This window comes from Sphaerodactylus townsendi, linkage group LG03 (genome assembly GCF_021028975.2).
Source record: "Sphaerodactylus townsendi isolate TG3544 linkage group LG03, MPM_Stown_v2.3, whole genome shotgun sequence".
NCBI lineage: Eukaryota > Metazoa > Chordata > Lepidosauria > Squamata > Sphaerodactylidae > Sphaerodactylus > Sphaerodactylus townsendi.
In genome coordinates this window covers 1,660,370-1,676,049 of record NC_059427.1, presented here as the reverse complement: position 1 = coordinate 1,676,049, position 15,680 = coordinate 1,660,370, and the positions used below count along the sequence as shown (strand labels likewise).

Here is a 15,680-nt window from a genome sequence, read left to right as displayed (position 1 = left end):
TGCATTTCTTGGGGCAGGATGGTCAGGAACTGCTCCAGGATCACCAGGTCCAGGATCTGTTTCTTGGAGTGCCTCTCTGGCTTCAGCCAGTGGTTGCAAAGTCCATGGAGCTGGCTGCAAACCTCCCGGGGTCCGTCGGCACCACGGTAGCAGAACTGCCGGAAGCGTCGGCAAAGCACTTCTGAGTTCAGGAGCTCCTGACCCCAAATCTCTGGCATGGCTCTCTCCCAGAATGCAACACCACGCCCAGCATGGATGGAACAGGGGTCCTTCATTGCTGTCTTGCCAAGTCCAGGTGCTCCTGTGTCCTGCTCTTCCATCTTCTTCTGTTGGGTCGCCTCTGACAGTGAAAAGATTCCTTTACTCACTTGGGTATGAAGACGGGCTTCTTCCTGTGGGGGTGGGGCGTGGGGGGTAGGAGGCAGATATCAACATGTCAGAAGGAAAACAAAAGAGAATAATTACACACGGTGGATAAGAACAAAAGTGTGGCTTGTAATATTTCGCAGTACTACATACCAAGTTCCTTGAAATATGCCTGTTTGGTCCTTTGGGATGTTTAACTGTTTCTGGCTCCTTAAAGATGTTTCTTTGGGTCAGGCTGTTTTAGGGGCTTTGGGTGGCTACTGGGTCAGGAGATATGCATCCACAGCCATAAGGATCTCCTGTCAGCGAAGGTCAAGTGTAAATCTTGTGCTGACATAGAGTGGGATTGCATCAGAAGTGTGGTTTGTGTTTGGATTGAGGCACAATAGATAAGAATAAACTAATTGCAGAGCGCTGTCCTCCCTGATTATAACCATTATTGTACATTGAAAAACCTTGACCTGTCTTTAACAGCTGTGAAGTTTAACAAGGCCAGTTAATTATCTAGAATCTGGCTAGCTTTTATATTTGTATTTAGATTACATTGCCGTGCCGTTCTAACGTGTGTGTGTGTGTGTGTGTATATATATTTAAAAAAGTTATTTTCATTTCTCCAATGGGAGAATGTAAACAATTTTTCCAAAACATTTTGTTACTGTTTTGTAAAATTATAAAATTATTTTGGTTACTTATAAGTAAATTGCTACTCCAGTGGGAGAACTAATTTTTGAAGTCATTATTGTAGCCTGGTTGGTACAAGTTTTCTTCATTTTCACTTTGGTGTGTACCTTCCCTTTTTGCATAGCATGGAGGAATCTCACTCAAAAGAACAGCAATAAAAGCATAAAACTGAACAGAAATGATATAAAACCCTCTATCCAATTACTCAAATATCAACAATGAAAACAATAATGCAATACATGAACAGCACTAGAAAAAATATTTTTTCTAAGGAAAGAATTGAGGGACTTAATGACCAGGACCGGGGTGCGTGTGAATAAGGGGAGGGGGGGCATAAGAAGCTCTTCTCCCTATTCATTGCTCCCCCCTTCCTTTGGGGCCTGCCTAACAGATCCTGGCCCCCCTCCATTTCACCCCATCCTCAAGCCCTCGGTGTGAGGACTTTAGCCCCAGAGGCCTCGTGTCCCTCCCCTAGAGAACCCCCTTGGAGCTGAATTCTACTGTCGAACACACCCAATGCAGAAGGCTGGAGGGACTCGGGAAAGTCCAGCCTGGAGAAGAGGAGGCTGAGGAGAGACATGATTGATCTCCTTAAGCATTCGAAGGCCTGTCACATAGAGGAGGGCAGGAGCTGTCCCTGTCGGCAGCAGAGGACATGACTCGCAAGAAGAAGAAGGAGGAGGAGGAGGAGGAGGAGGAGGAGGAGGAGTTTGGATTTATATCCCCCCTTTCTCTCCTGCAGGAGACTCAAAGGGGCTCAAAGGGGCTTACAATCTCCTTGCCCCTCCCCCCTCACAACAAACACCCTGTGAGGTGGGTGGGGCTGAGAGAGCTCAGAAGAACTGTGACTAGCCCAAGGTCACCCAGCTGGCGTTTGTGGGAGTGCACAGGCTAATCTGAATTCCCCAGATAAGCCTCCACAGCTCAGGCGGCAGAGCTGGGAATCAAACCCGGTTCCTCCAGATTAGATACACGAGCTCTTAACCTCCTACGCCACTGCTGCTCCTTAAGGCAGGGGTGGGGAACCTGCGGCTCTCCAGATGTTCAGGAACTACAATTCCCATCAGCCCCTTCCTGCATGGCCAATTGGCCATGCAGGAAGGGGCTGCCCCCCCCCCCCCCCACCCCCCCCCCCAACCCCCCGGAGGCCCCCCCCCCCCCCCCCCGGAGCCCCCCCCCCCCCACCCCCCCCCCCCCCCCCCCCCCCCCCCCCCCACCCCCCCCCCCCCCCCCCCCCCCCCCCCCCCACCCCCCCCCCCCCCCACCCCCCCCCCCCCCCACCCCCCCCCCCCCCCACCCCCCCCCCCCCCCACCCCCCCCCCCCCCCACCCCCCCCCCCCCCCACCCCCCCCCCCCCCCACCCCCCCCCCCCCCCACCCCCCCCCCCCCCCACCCCCCCCCCCCCCCACCCCCCCCCCCCCCCACCCCCCCCCCCCCCCACCCCCCCCCCCCCCCACCCCCCCCCCCCCCCACCCCCCCCCCCCCCCACCCCCCCCCCCCCCCACCCCCCCCCCCCCCCACCCCCCCCCCCCCCCACCCCCCCCCCCCCCCACCCCCCCCCCCCCCCACCCCCCCCCCCCCCCACCCCCCCCCCCCCCCACCCCCCCCCCCCCCCACCCCCCCCCCCCCCCACCCCCCCCCCCCCCCACCCCCCCCCCCCCCCACCCCCCCCCCCCCCCACCCCCCCCCCCCCCCACCCCCCCCCCCCCCCACCCCCCCCCCCCCCCACCCCCCCCCCCCCCCACCCCCCCCCCCCCCCACCCCCCCCCCCCCCCACCCCCCCCCCCCCCCACCCCCCCCCCCCCCCACCCCCCCCCCCCCCCACCCCCCCCCCCCCCCACCCCCCCCCCCCCCCACCCCCCCCCCCCCCCACCCCCCCCCCCCCCCACCCCCCCCCCCCCCCACCCCCCCCCCCCCCCACCCCCCCCCCCCCCCACCCCCCCCCCCCCCCACCCCCCCCCCCCCCCACCCCCCCCCCCCCCCACCCCCCCCCCCCCCCACCCCCCCCCCCCCCCACCCCCCCCCCCCCCCACCCCCCCCCCCCCCCACCCCCCCCCCCCCCCACCCCCCCCCCCCCCCACCCCCCCCCCCCCCCACCCCCCCCCCCCCCCACCCCCCCCCCCCCCCACCCCCCCCCCCCCCCACCCCCCCCCCCCCCCACCCCCCCCCCCCCCCACCCCCCCCCCCCCCCACCCCCCCCCCCCCCCACCCCCCCCCCCCCCCACCCCCCCCCCCCCCCACCCCCCCCCCCCCCCACCCCCCCCCCCCCCCACCCCCCCCCCCCCCCACCCCCCCCCCCCCCCACCCCCCCCCCCCCCCACCCCCCCCCCCCCCCACCCCCCCCCCCCCCCACCCCCCCCCCCCCCCACCCCCCCCCCCCCCCACCCCCCCCCCCCCCCACCCCCCCCCCCCCCCACCCCCCCCCCCCCCCACCCCCCCCCCCCCCCACCCCCCCCCCCCCCCACCCCCCCCCCCCCCCACCCCCCCCCCCCCCCACCCCCCCCCCCCCCCACCCCCCCCCCCCCCCACCCCCCCCCCCCCCCACCCCCCCCCCCCCCCACCCCCCCCCCCCCCCACCCCCCCCCCCCCCCACCCCCCCCCCCCCCCACCCCCCCCCCCCCCCACCCCCCCCCCCCCCCACCCCCCCCCCCCCCCACCCCCCCCCCCCCCCACCCCCCCCCCCCCCCACCCCCCCCCCCCCCCACCCCCCCCCCCCCCCACCCCCCCCCCCCCCCACCCCCCCCCCCCCCCACCCCCCCCCCCCCCCACCCCCCCCCCCCCCCACCCCCCCCCCCCCCCACCCCCCCCCCCCCCCACCCCCCCCCCCCCCCACCCCCCCCCCCCCCCACCCCCCCCCCCCCCCACCCCCCCCCCCCCCCACCCCCCCCCCCCCCCACCCCCCCCCCCCCCCACCCCCCCCCCCCCCCACCCCCCCCCCCCCCCACCCCCCCCCCCCCCCACCCCCCCCCCCCCCCACCCCCCCCCCCCCCCACCCCCCCCCCCCCCCACCCCCCCCCCCCCCCACCCCCCCCCCCCCCCACCCCCCCCCCCCCCCACCCCCCCCCCCCCCCACCCCCCCCCCCCCCCACCCCCCCCCCCCCCCACCCCCCCCCCCCCCCACCCCCCCCCCCCCCCACCCCCCCCCCCCCCCACCCCCCCCCCCCCCCACCCCCCCCCCCCCCCACCCCCCCCCCCCCCCACCCCCCCCCCCCCCCACCCCCCCCCCCCCCCACCCCCCCCCCCCCCCACCCCCCCCCCCCCCCACCCCCCCCCCCCCCCACCCCCCCCCCCCCCCACCCCCCCCCCCCCCCACCCCCCCCCCCCCCCACCCCCCCCCCCCCCCACCCCCCCCCCCCCCCACCCCCCCCCCCCCCCACCCCCCCCCCCCCCCACCCCCCCCCCCCCCCACCCCCCCCCCCCCCCACCCCCCCCCCCCCCCACCCCCCCCCCCCCCCACCCCCCCCCCCCCCCACCCCCCCCCCCCCCCACCCCCCCCCCCCCCCACCCCCCCCCCCCCCCACCCCCCCCCCCCCCCACCCCCCCCCCCCCCCACCCCCCCCCCCCCCCACCCCCCCCCCCCCCCACCCCCCCCCCCCCCCACCCCCCCCCCCCCCCACCCCCCCCCCCCCCCACCCCCCCCCCCCCCCACCCCCCCCCCCCCCCACCCCCCCCCCCCCCCACCCCCCCCCCCCCCCACCCCCCCCCCCCCCCACCCCCCCCCCCCCCCACCCCCCCCCCCCCCCACCCCCCCCCCCCCCCACCCCCCCCCCCCCCCACCCCCCCCCCCCCCCACCCCCCCCCCCCCCCACCCCCCCCCCCCCCCACCCCCCCCCCCCCCCACCCCCCCCCCCCCCCACCCCCCCCCCCCCCCACCCCCCCCCCCCCCCACCCCCCCCCCCCCCCACCCCCCCCCCCCCCCACCCCCCCCCCCCCCCACCCCCCCCCCCCCCCACCCCCCCCCCCCCCCACCCCCCCCCCCCCCCACCCCCCCCCCCCCCCACCCCCCCCCCCCCCCACCCCCCCCCCCCCCCACCCCCCCCCCCCCCCACCCCCCCCCCCCCCCACCCCCCCCCCCCCCCACCCCCCCCCCCCCCCACCCCCCCCCCCCCCCACCCCCCCCCCCCCCCACCCCCCCCCCCCCCCACCCCCCCCCCCCCCCACCCCCCCCCCCCCCCACCCCCCCCCCCCCCCACCCCCCCCCCCCCCCACCCCCCCCCCCCCCCACCCCCCCCCCCCCCCACCCCCCCCCCCCCCCACCCCCCCCCCCCCCCACCCCCCCCCCCCCCCACCCCCCCCCCCCCCCACCCCCCCCCCCCCCCACCCCCCCCCCCCCCCACCCCCCCCCCCCCCCACCCCCCCCCCCCCCCACCCCCCCCCCCCCCCACCCCCCCCCCCCCCCACCCCCCCCCCCCCCCACCCCCCCCCCCCCCCACCCCCCCCCCCCCCCACCCCCCCCCCCCCCCACCCCCCCCCCCCCCCACCCCCCCCCCCCCCCACCCCCCCCCCCCCCCACCCCCCCCCCCCCCCACCCCCCCCCCCCCCCACCCCCCCCCCCCCCCACCCCCCCCCCCCCCCACCCCCCCCCCCCCCCACCCCCCCCCCCCCCCACCCCCCCCCCCCCCCACCCCCCCCCCCCCCCACCCCCCCCCCCCCCCACCCCCCCCCCCCCCCACCCCCCCCCCCCCCCACCCCCCCCCCCCCCCACCCCCCCCCCCCCCCACCCCCCCCCCCCCCCACCCCCCCCCCCCCCCACCCCCCCCCCCCCCCACCCCCCCCCCCCCCCACCCCCCCCCCCCCCCACCCCCCCCCCCCCCCACCCCCCCCCCCCCCCACCCCCCCCCCCCCCCACCCCCCCCCCCCCCCACCCCCCCCCCCCCCCACCCCCCCCCCCCCCCACCCCCCCCCCCCCCCACCCCCCCCCCCCCCCACCCCCCCCCCCCCCCACCCCCCCCCCCCCCCACCCCCCCCCCCCCCCACCCCCCCCCCCCCCCACCCCCCCCCCCCCCCACCCCCCCCCCCCCCCACCCCCCCCCCCCCCCACCCCCCCCCCCCCCCACCCCCCCCCCCCCCCACCCCCCCCCCCCCCCACCCCCCCCCCCCCCCACCCCCCCCCCCCCCCACCCCCCCCCCCCCCCACCCCCCCCCCCCCCCACCCCCCCCCCCCCCCACCCCCCCCCCCCCCCACCCCCCCCCCCCCCCACCCCCCCCCCCCCCCACCCCCCCCCCCCCCCACCCCCCCCCCCCCCCACCCCCCCCCCCCCCCACCCCCCCCCCCCCCCACCCCCCCCCCCCCCCACCCCCCCCCCCCCCCACCCCCCCCCCCCCCCACCCCCCCCCCCCCCCACCCCCCCCCCCCCCCACCCCCCCCCCCCCCCACCCCCCCCCCCCCCCACCCCCCCCCCCCCCCACCCCCCCCCCCCCCCACCCCCCCCCCCCCCCACCCCCCCCCCCCCCCACCCCCCCCCCCCCCCACCCCCCCCCCCCCCCACCCCCCCCCCCCCCCACCCCCCCCCCCCCCCACCCCCCCCCCCCCCCACCCCCCCCCCCCCCCACCCCCCCCCCCCCCCACCCCCCCCCCCCCCCACCCCCCCCCCCCCCCACCCCCCCCCCCCCCCACCCCCCCCCCCCCCCACCCCCCCCCCCCCCCACCCCCCCCCCCCCCCACCCCCCCCCCCCCCCACCCCCCCCCCCCCCCACCCCCCCCCCCCCCCACCCCCCCCCCCCCCCACCCCCCCCCCCCCCCACCCCCCCCCCCCCCCACCCCCCCCCCCCCCCACCCCCCCCCCCCCCCACCCCCCCCCCCCCCCACCCCCCCCCCCCCCCACCCCCCCCCCCCCCCACCCCCCCCCCCCCCCACCCCCCCCCCCCCCCACCCCCCCCCCCCCCCACCCCCCCCCCCCCCCACCCCCCCCCCCCCCCACCCCCCCCCCCCCCCACCCCCCCCCCCCCCCACCCCCCCCCCCCCCCACCCCCCCCCCCCCCCACCCCCCCCCCCCCCCACCCCCCCCCCCCCCCACCCCCCCCCCCCCCCACCCCCCCCCCCCCCCACCCCCCCCCCCCCCCACCCCCCCCCCCCCCCACCCCCCCCCCCCCCCACCCCCCCCCCCCCCCACCCCCCCCCCCCCCCACCCCCCCCCCCCCCCACCCCCCCCCCCCCCCACCCCCCCCCCCCCCCACCCCCCCCCCCCCCCACCCCCCCCCCCCCCCACCCCCCCCCCCCCCCACCCCCCCCCCCCCCCACCCCCCCCCCCCCCCACCCCCCCCCCCCCCCACCCCCCCCCCCCCCCACCCCCCCCCCCCCCCACCCCCCCCCCCCCCCACCCCCCCCCCCCCCCACCCCCCCCCCCCCCCACCCCCCCCCCCCCCCACCCCCCCCCCCCCCCACCCCCCCCCCCCCCCACCCCCCCCCCCCCCCACCCCCCCCCCCCCCCACCCCCCCCCCCCCCCACCCCCCCCCCCCCCCACCCCCCCCCCCCCCCACCCCCCCCCCCCCCCACCCCCCCCCCCCCCCACCCCCCCCCCCCCCCACCCCCCCCCCCCCCCACCCCCCCCCCCCCCCACCCCCCCCCCCCCCCACCCCCCCCCCCCCCCACCCCCCCCCCCCCCCACCCCCCCCCCCCCCCACCCCCCCCCCCCCCCACCCCCCCCCCCCCCCACCCCCCCCCCCCCCCACCCCCCCCCCCCCCCACCCCCCCCCCCCCCCACCCCCCCCCCCCCCCACCCCCCCCCCCCCCCACCCCCCCCCCCCCCCACCCCCCCCCCCCCCCACCCCCCCCCCCCCCCACCCCCCCCCCCCCCCACCCCCCCCCCCCCCCACCCCCCCCCCCCCCCACCCCCCCCCCCCCCCACCCCCCCCCCCCCCCACCCCCCCCCCCCCCCACCCCCCCCCCCCCCCACCCCCCCCCCCCCCCACCCCCCCCCCCCCCCACCCCCCCCCCCCCCCACCCCCCCCCCCCCCCACCCCCCCCCCCCCCCACCCCCCCCCCCCCCCACCCCCCCCCCCCCCCACCCCCCCCCCCCCCCACCCCCCCCCCCCCCCACCCCCCCCCCCCCCCACCCCCCCCCCCCCCCACCCCCCCCCCCCCCCACCCCCCCCCCCCCCCACCCCCCCCCCCCCCCACCCCCCCCCCCCCCCACCCCCCCCCCCCCCCACCCCCCCCCCCCCCCACCCCCCCCCCCCCCCACCCCCCCCCCCCCCCACCCCCCCCCCCCCCCACCCCCCCCCCCCCCCACCCCCCCCCCCCCCCACCCCCCCCCCCCCCCACCCCCCCCCCCCCCCACCCCCCCCCCCCCCCACCCCCCCCCCCCCCCACCCCCCCCCCCCCCCACCCCCCCCCCCCCCCACCCCCCCCCCCCCCCACCCCCCCCCCCCCCCACCCCCCCCCCCCCCCACCCCCCCCCCCCCCCACCCCCCCCCCCCCCCACCCCCCCCCCCCCCCACCCCCCCCCCCCCCCACCCCCCCCCCCCCCCACCCCCCCCCCCCCCCACCCCCCCCCCCCCCCACCCCCCCCCCCCCCCACCCCCCCCCCCCCCCACCCCCCCCCCCCCCCACCCCCCCCCCCCCCCACCCCCCCCCCCCCCCACCCCCCCCCCCCCCCACCCCCCCCCCCCCCCACCCCCCCCCCCCCCCACCCCCCCCCCCCCCCACCCCCCCCCCCCCCCACCCCCCCCCCCCCCCACCCCCCCCCCCCCCCACCCCCCCCCCCCCCCACCCCCCCCCCCCCCCACCCCCCCCCCCCCCCACCCCCCCCCCCCCCCACCCCCCCCCCCCCCCACCCCCCCCCCCCCCCACCCCCCCCCCCCCCCACCCCCCCCCCCCCCCACCCCCCCCCCCCCCCACCCCCCCCCCCCCCCACCCCCCCCCCCCCCCACCCCCCCCCCCCCCCACCCCCCCCCCCCCCCACCCCCCCCCCCCCCCACCCCCCCCCCCCCCCACCCCCCCCCCCCCCCACCCCCCCCCCCCCCCACCCCCCCCCCCCCCCACCCCCCCCCCCCCCCACCCCCCCCCCCCCCCACCCCCCCCCCCCCCCACCCCCCCCCCCCCCCACCCCCCCCCCCCCCCACCCCCCCCCCCCCCCACCCCCCCCCCCCCCCACCCCCCCCCCCCCCCACCCCCCCCCCCCCCCACCCCCCCCCCCCCCCACCCCCCCCCCCCCCCACCCCCCCCCCCCCCCACCCCCCCCCCCCCCCACCCCCCCCCCCCCCCACCCCCCCCCCCCCCCACCCCCCCCCCCCCCCACCCCCCCCCCCCCCCACCCCCCCCCCCCCCCACCCCCCCCCCCCCCCACCCCCCCCCCCCCCCACCCCCCCCCCCCCCCACCCCCCCCCCCCCCCACCCCCCCCCCCCCCCACCCCCCCCCCCCCCCACCCCCCCCCCCCCCCACCCCCCCCCCCCCCCACCCCCCCCCCCCCCCACCCCCCCCCCCCCCCACCCCCCCCCCCCCCCACCCCCCCCCCCCCCCACCCCCCCCCCCCCCCACCCCCCCCCCCCCCCACCCCCCCCCCCCCCCACCCCCCCCCCCCCCCACCCCCCCCCCCCCCCACCCCCCCCCCCCCCCACCCCCCCCCCCCCCCACCCCCCCCCCCCCCCACCCCCCCCCCCCCCCACCCCCCCCCCCCCCCACCCCCCCCCCCCCCCACCCCCCCCCCCCCCCACCCCCCCCCCCCCCCACCCCCCCCCCCCCCCACCCCCCCCCCCCCCCACCCCCCCCCCCCCCCACCCCCCCCCCCCCCCACCCCCCCCCCCCCCCACCCCCCCCCCCCCCCACCCCCCCCCCCCCCCACCCCCCCCCCCCCCCACCCCCCCCCCCCCCCACCCCCCCCCCCCCCCACCCCCCCCCCCCCCCACCCCCCCCCCCCCCCACCCCCCCCCCCCCCCACCCCCCCCCCCCCCCACCCCCCCCCCCCCCCACCCCCCCCCCCCCCCACCCCCCCCCCCCCCCACCCCCCCCCCCCCCCACCCCCCCCCCCCCCCACCCCCCCCCCCCCCCACCCCCCCCCCCCCCCACCCCCCCCCCCCCCCACCCCCCCCCCCCCCCACCCCCCCCCCCCCCCACCCCCCCCCCCCCCCACCCCCCCCCCCCCCCACCCCCCCCCCCCCCCACCCCCCCCCCCCCCCACCCCCCCCCCCCCCCACCCCCCCCCCCCCCCACCCCCCCCCCCCCCCACCCCCCCCCCCCCCCACCCCCCCCCCCCCCCACCCCCCCCCCCCCCCACCCCCCCCCCCCCCCACCCCCCCCCCCCCCCACCCCCCCCCCCCCCCACCCCCCCCCCCCCCCACCCCCCCCCCCCCCCACCCCCCCCCCCCCCCACCCCCCCCCCCCCCCACCCCCCCCCCCCCCCACCCCCCCCCCCCCCCACCCCCCCCCCCCCCCACCCCCCCCCCCCCCCACCCCCCCCCCCCCCCACCCCCCCCCCCCCCCACCCCCCCCCCCCCCCACCCCCCCCCCCCCCCACCCCCCCCCCCCCCCACCCCCCCCCCCCCCCACCCCCCCCCCCCCCCACCCCCCCCCCCCCCCACCCCCCCCCCCCCCCACCCCCCCCCCCCCCCACCCCCCCCCCCCCCCACCCCCCCCCCCCCCCACCCCCCCCCCCCCCCACCCCCCCCCCCCCCCACCCCCCCCCCCCCCCACCCCCCCCCCCCCCCACCCCCCCCCCCCCCCACCCCCCCCCCCCCCCACCCCCCCCCCCCCCCACCCCCCCCCCCCCCCACCCCCCCCCCCCCCCACCCCCCCCCCCCCCCACCCCCCCCCCCCCCCACCCCCCCCCCCCCCCACCCCCCCCCCCCCCCACCCCCCCCCCCCCCCACCCCCCCCCCCCCCCACCCCCCCCCCCCCCCACCCCCCCCCCCCCCCACCCCCCCCCCCCCCCACCCCCCCCCCCCCCCACCCCCCCCCCCCCCCACCCCCCCCCCCCCCCACCCCCCCCCCCCCCCACCCCCCCCCCCCCCCACCCCCCCCCCCCCCCACCCCCCCCCCCCCCCACCCCCCCCCCCCCCCACCCCCCCCCCCCCCCACCCCCCCCCCCCCCCACCCCCCCCCCCCCCCACCCCCCCCCCCCCCCACCCCCCCCCCCCCCCACCCCCCCCCCCCCCCACCCCCCCCCCCCCCCACCCCCCCCCCCCCCCACCCCCCCCCCCCCCCACCCCCCCCCCCCCCCACCCCCCCCCCCCCCCACCCCCCCCCCCCCCCACCCCCCCCCCCCCCCACCCCCCCCCCCCCCCACCCCCCCCCCCCCCCACCCCCCCCCCCCCCCACCCCCCCCCCCCCCCACCCCCCCCCCCCCCCACCCCCCCCCCCCCCCACCCCCCCCCCCCCCCACCCCCCCCCCCCCCCACCCCCCCCCCCCCCCACCCCCCCCCCCCCCCACCCCCCCCCCCCCCCACCCCCCCCCCCCCCCACCCCCCCCCCCCCCCACCCCCCCCCCCCCCCACCCCCCCCCCCCCCCACCCCCCCCCCCCCCCACCCCCCCCCCCCCCCACCCCCCCCCCCCCCCACCCCCCCCCCCCCCCACCCCCCCCCCCCCCCACCCCCCCCCCCCCCCACCCCCCCCCCCCCCCACCCCCCCCCCCCCCCACCCCCCCCCCCCCCCACCCCCCCCCCCCCCCACCCCCCCCCCCCCCCACCCCCCCCCCCCCCCACCCCCCCCCCCCCCCACCCCCCCCCCCCCCCACCCCCCCCCCCCCCCACCCCCCCCCCCCCCCACCCCCCCCCCCCCCCACCCCCCCCCCCCCCCACCCCCCCCCCCCCCCACCCCCCCCCCCCCCCACCCCCCCCCCCCCCCACCCCCCCCCCCCCCCACCCCCCCCCCCCCCCACCCCCCCCCCCCCCCACCCCCCCCCCCCCCCACCCCCCCCCCCCCCCACCCCCCCCCCCCCCCACCCCCCCCCCCCCCCACCCCCCCCCCCCCCCACCCCCCCCCCCCCCCACCCCCCCCCCCCCCCACCCCCCCCCCCCCCCACCCCCCCCCCCCCCCACCCCCCCCCCCCCCCACCCCCCCCCCCCCCCACCCCCCCCCCCCCCCACCCCCCCCCCCCCCCACCCCCCCCCCCCCCCACCCCCCCCCCCCCCCACCCCCCCCCCCCCCCACCCCCCCCCCCCCCCACCCCCCCCCCCCCCCACCCCCCCCCCCCCCCACCCCCCCCCCCCCCCACCCCCCCCCCCCCCCACCCCCCCCCCCCCCCACCCCCCCCCCCCCCCACCCCCCCCCCCCCCCACCCCCCCCCCCCCCCACCCCCCCCCCCCCCCACCCCCCCCCCCCCCCACCCCCCCCCCCCCCCACCCCCCCCCCCCCCCACCCCCCCCCCCCCCCACCCCCCCCCCCCCCCACCCCCCCCCCCCCCCACCCCCCCCCCCCCCCACCCCCCCCCCCCCCCACCCCCCCCCCCCCCCACCCCCCCCCCCCCCCACCCCCCCCCCCCCCCACCCCCCCCCCCCCCCACCCCCCCCCCCCCCCACCCCCCCCCCCCCCCACCCCCCCCCCCCCCCACCCCCCCCCCCCCCCACCCCCCCCCCCCCCCACCCCCCCCCCCCCCCACCCCCCCCCCCCCCCACCCCCCCCCCCCCCCACCCCCCCCCCCCCCCACCCCCCCCCCCCCCCACCCCCCCCCCCCCCCACCCCCCCCCCCCCCCACCCCCCCCCCCCCCCACCCCCCCCCCCCCCCACCCCCCCCCCCCCCCACCCCCCCCCCCCCCCACCCCCCCCCCCCCCCACCCCCCCCCCCCCCCACCCCCCCCCCCCCCCACCCCCCCCCCCCCCCACCCCCCCCCCCCCCCACCCCCCCCCCCCCCCACCCCCCCCCCCCCCCACCCCCCCCCCCCCCCACCCCCCCCCCCCCCCACCCCCCCCCCCCCCCACCCCCCCCCCCCCCCACCCCCCCCCCCCCCCACCCCCCCCCCCCCCCACCCCCCCCCCCCCCCACCCCCCCCCCCCCCCACCCCCCCCCCCCCCCACCCCCCCCCCCCCCCACCCCCCCCCCCCCCCACCCCCCCCCCCCCCCACCCCCCCCCCCCCCCACCCCCCCCCCCCCCCACCCCCCCCCCCCCCCACCCCCCCCCCCCCCCACCCCCCCCCCCCCCCACCCCCCCCCCCCCCCACCCCCCCCCCCCCCCACCCCCCCCCCCCCCCACCCCCCCCCCCCCCCACCCCCCCCCCCCCCCACCCCCCCCCCCCCCCACCCCCCCCCCCCCCCACCCCCCCCCCCCCCCACCCCCCCCCCCCCCCACCCCCCCCCCCCCCCACCCCCCCCCCCCCCCACCCCCCCCCCCCCCCACCCCCCCCCCCCCCCACCCCCCCCCCCCCCCACCCCCCCCCCCCCCCACCCCCCCCCCCCCCCACCCCCCCCCCCCCCCACCCCCCCCCCCCCCCACCCCCCCCCCCCCCCACCCCCCCCCCCCCCCACCCCCCCCCCCCCCCACCCCCCCCCCCCCCCACCCCCCCCCCCCCCCACCCCCCCCCCCCCCCACCCCCCCCCCCCCCCACCCCCCCCCCCCCCCACCCCCCCCCCCCCCCACCCCCCCCCCCCCCCACCCCCCCCCCCCCCCACCCCCCCCCCCCCCCACCCCCCCCCCCCCCCACCCCCCCCCCCCCCCACCCCCCCCCCCCCCCACCCCCCCCCCCCCCCACCCCCCCCCCCCCCCACCCCCCCCCCCCCCCACCCCCCCCCCCCCCCACCCCCCCCCCCCCCCACCCCCCCCCCCCCCCACCCCCCCCCCCCCCCACCCCCCCCCCCCCCCACCCCCCCCCCCCCCCACCCCCCCCCCCCCCCACCCCCCCCCCCCCCCACCCCCCCCCCCCCCCACCCCCCCCCCCCCCCACCCCCCCCCCCCCCCACCCCCCCCCCCCCCCACCCCCCCCCCCCCCCACCCCCCCCCCCCCCCACCCCCCCCCCCCCCCACCCCCCCCCCCCCCCACCCCCCCCCCCCCCCACCCCCCCCCCCCCCCACCCCCCCCCCCCCCCACCCCCCCCCCCCCCCACCCCCCCCCCCCCCCACCCCCCCCCCCCCCCACCCCCCCCCCCCCCCACCCCCCCCCCCCCCCACCCCCCCCCCCCCCCACCCCCCCCCCCCCCCACCCCCCCCCCCCCCCACCCCCCCCCCCCCCCACCCCCCCCCCCCCCCACCCCCCCCCCCCCCCACCCCCCCCCCCCCCCACCCCCCCCCCCCCCCACCCCCCCCCCCCCCCACCCCCCCCCCCCCCCACCCCCCCCCCCCCCCACCCCCCCCCCCCCCCACCCCCCCCCCCCCCCACCCCCCCCCCCCCCCACCCCCCCCCCCCCCCACCCCCCCCCCCCCCCACCCCCCCCCCCCCCCACCCCCCCCCCCCCCCACCCCCCCCCCCCCCCACCCCCCCCCCCCCCCACCCCCCCCCCCCCCCACCCCCCCCCCCCCCCACCCCCCCCCCCCCCCACCCCCCCCCCCCCCCACCCCCCCCCCCCCCCACCCCCCCCCCCCCCCACCCCCCCCCCCCCCCACCCCCCCCCCCCCCCACCCCCCCCCCCCCCCACCCCCCCCCCCCCCCACCCCCCCCCCCCCCCACCCCCCCCCCCCCCCACCCCCCCCCCCCCCCACCCCCCCCCCCCCCCACCCCCCCCCCCCCCCACCCCCCCCCCCCCCCACCCCCCCCCCCCCCCACCCCCCCCCCCCCCCACCCCCCCCCCCCCCCACCCCCCCCCCCCCCCACCCCCCCCCCCCCCCACCCCCCCCCCCCCCCACCCCCCCCCCCCCCCACCCCCCCCCCCCCCCACCCCCCCCCCCCCCCACCCCCCCCCCCCCCCACCCCCCCCCCCCCCCACCCCCCCCCCCCCCCACCCCCCCCCCCCCCCACCCCCCCCCCCCCCCACCCCCCCCCCCCCCCACCCCCCCCCCCCCCCACCCCCCCCCCCCCCCACCCCCCCCCCCCCCCACCCCCCCCCCCCCCCACCCCCCCCCCCCCCCACCCCCCCCCCCCCCCACCCCCCCCCCCCCCCACCCCCCCCCCCCCCCACCCCCCCCCCCCCCCACCCCCCCCCCCCCCCACCCCCCCCCCCCCCCACCCCCCCCCCCCCCCACCCCCCCCCCCCCCCACCCCCCCCCCCCCCCACCCCCCCCCCCCCCCACCCCCCCCCCCCCCCACCCCCCCCCCCCCCCACCCCCCCCCCCCCCCACCCCCCCCCCCCCCCACCCCCCCCCCCCCCCACCCCCCCCCCCCCCCACCCCCCCCCCCCCCCACCCCCCCCCCCCCCCACCCCCCCCCCCCCCCACCCCCCCCCCCCCCCACCCCCCCCCCCCCCCACCCCCCCCCCCCCCCACCCCCCCCCCCCCCCACCCCCCCCCCCCCCCACCCCCCCCCCCCCCCACCCCCCCCCCCCCCCACCCCCCCCCCCCCCCACCCCCCCCCCCCCCCACCCCCCCCCCCCCCCACCCCCCCCCCCCCCCACCCCCCCCCCCCCCCACCCCCCCCCCCCCCCACCCCCCCCCCCCCCCACCCCCCCCCCCCCCCACCCCCCCCCCCCCCCACCCCCCCCCCCCCCCACCCCCCCCCCCCCCCACCCCCCCCCCCCCCCACCCCCCCCCCCCCCCACCCCCCCCCCCCCCCACCCCCCCCCCCCCCCACCCCCCCCCCCCCCCACCCCCCCCCCCCCCCACCCCCCCCC

At 87.4% G+C, this 15,680-nt stretch overlaps 1 protein-coding gene across 1 annotated transcript in view; it reads right to left on the bottom strand.

Moving 5' to 3' along the window:
- Nucleotides 1-15,680, bottom strand: part of LOC125428558 (zinc finger protein 135-like) — a gene marked incomplete at its 3' end in the record, with an annotated part of 139,086 nt that overhangs the window by 110,546 nt on the left and 12,860 nt on the right. The window lies entirely within an intron of this gene.